Below are 2,691 nucleotides of genomic sequence, written 5' to 3'. Positions count from 1 at the left end.
TATTCTTTTATTACTGTTTATTTTGTATGGATATGTACGGCTATATATTATCGTCTATGTATGAACTGATGTGGATATATAGAGATATTTACTTATGCATTCAGGATATACACACGTATGTAAATATATGTGTGAATATATCATACACGTTAACGCTGAGTATGTATAATTCCATTATCATTCTTTACTGTCAAAGTTGCAAATGCAGACTTCAAAAGGGTCTTAGATAAATATAATAACGTCGAGCGTTTAAAGTTAAGTGTGGCTAACTTTGGCCAAAACTTTTCTCAGCTCAACATATTGGCTCATTCTGCCACTCAGAGCAAAACTTAATTCATTACAGTTAAATGTAAAGAGCCTATCAACCCCCCTACCCCCTACCTCCCCCTACTCACACTCTCCTCGTAAGGAAGTGACATCTTTAACTCAATTAGCGAAGACTTTTGTTTAATTTGAGTTTTAAAGTTACACAGCCTTAAAAGCCTCTGGTGAGTGGAGTGTCTGTAACTCTTAATAAGACAGAAGATTTTCTTAAGGTGAACTTTTATTATGCGCGCGGAAACATACAAACGCACGCGCACACATTTACAAATGAACACATATACATTCAAGCACACACACACAAATGTAGAAATTTGTATACACATATTAACATTTATAAATTTGCACACACACACACACACACACACACACACACACACACACACACACACACACACACACACACACACACACACACACACACACACACACACACACAACACACACACACACACACACACCACACACACACACACTGTAACAAGGCCGGTAAGACCGATGTGCAGATTGAGATATGTTTGGCGAGATGCAGAGATCTTGGGCAGCGGCGAAGATGTAGCAGACAGAACAGTAGCAGCGGTTTATTATGTTGATTGAGGCGGACACTGTATACAGGATCTTCATGGTACCAGGAGGTTAGAGGCTGTGTACAGTCGAGCCTGTGGGTCCACTGTTTTATTAAGGGTCTATTGGAATAACAAGGCTGCAGTAAAGATATATGGTGAAAGTGGAAGCCTTTGATGTTCACTTTGCTGTGCTTTTAGGTTTGCTATGTATGAACTAATAATACAGTAATAAGATATATGTATAAAGTAATATCTCTATATGTATGGCATGTGTTGATGGTATATATATGTATATATATATATATATATATATTATATATATATATATATATATATATATATATATATATATATATGAACGAATACATATACAAGGAAGCATACATAATTCATTAGTAGATATAAGTGCAACAATGAAATTAAAACACAACAAGACGTATATTCCGCAATCAGCCTTTAGCAAGTTTACGATGAAATATTAAACATCCACCCATGAAGAAAGCGAAGATGGGAACCTAAACACGAGATCAAACCACAGGAAGCTGCCACCTTTACATCACCTCAGAAGTCCTGCTACTTTCCCGTCGTCTGCGCCAAGGAAGGCTAGGATTTTCCCCTATAATCAATACCTTGTCAGGAGCACAGGTGTGTGTTAGGTCCAAGAGGGGCGTTGTCGCTGCTGACCCGGCGGTTCCTGTCCGACCTGAATAATGCAAGAGGTCGTAGTGGTCGGTTATGGTGCAGGAGATGCTGGTTCGCTGCGGTGTTGACATGTGATGAAATGCCTGTGGTGGAGATGCAAACAAACATGGCTTGTGATGTTTGTTCGTATATGCTCGTGTGCGTGTGGTGTTGCAAGCGAAGATGTTATGGTGTTGGAAGGGTAGGTGTAGTGACACAAGGTGATGCAAGAATTATGTGTGGTGATACAGGTCTAGGCGTTGTGGTGTTGCAAGCTAGGACGCTATGGTGAGCTAAGATGTTGTGGCGATGCTCTCAAAATAGGCTATGGTGATGATGCAAATCCAAATTGTAGCAATGCAAGCCAGAAGGTTATGGTAAGGCAAGCCAAGACGTTTCGTGAAAGCCAGAAAGTTATGGTGATGAAAGTAGATGTAATAGAAGGCAAAACGCAATGGGTATGCAAGCAAAGACATCATGGTGATGCAAGAAGCTCTACCATGCTGCAAACCCCCATTAATGCAAGACAGCAAATAAAGGAAAAAAGTTCTGAAGCAAATTATGGTTAGATACAATAGCATAAGCCAAAGTACAGATATCGCGAATGTACCAACCTCGCAAAAAGGGGGCAAATACCCAGCATCATGTGATCAAGAATCTACTCCATGCTGCAAACTGCGAAGGTGGCGAGAACCGGAAGAATGAAAAAAGTTAAACGAAGCTGACATTAAACAAGTTACGGAATAGAGGGCATACAGTGATAGCCCAATAAGTTCATGGATATCCGCAATGTACCAGCAACCTGAACAAATGGGGAAAATTACACATTATCAAACAATTCCCACATACCCATTAGCTTATTGCGAAAGTTGATGGCGACTCGGAGAATCGTGGGTATTAATGATTGTCGTGCGCGAGAACCGAGGGAATAGATGGGAGAAGGAGAGGAAAGATTCATGTATGAACGCCGTCGAATGCATAACTATCTCAGTTGCCCTTTAATCAATTCGATAAGACGACCTCTGGCATCGATTTGACACGTCTTTATCGCAAATTTTATGCGATCTAAAGCGGGAAAATTATATGTGGAAGATGACAGTTGAAGGGATATCAAAACTGGATT

The sequence above is a fragment of the Penaeus monodon genome, chromosome 10, assembly GCF_015228065.2.
Source record: "Penaeus monodon isolate SGIC_2016 chromosome 10, NSTDA_Pmon_1, whole genome shotgun sequence".
NCBI lineage: Eukaryota > Metazoa > Arthropoda > Malacostraca > Decapoda > Penaeidae > Penaeus > Penaeus monodon.
Note: the sequence above shows the minus strand (reverse complement) of the source record.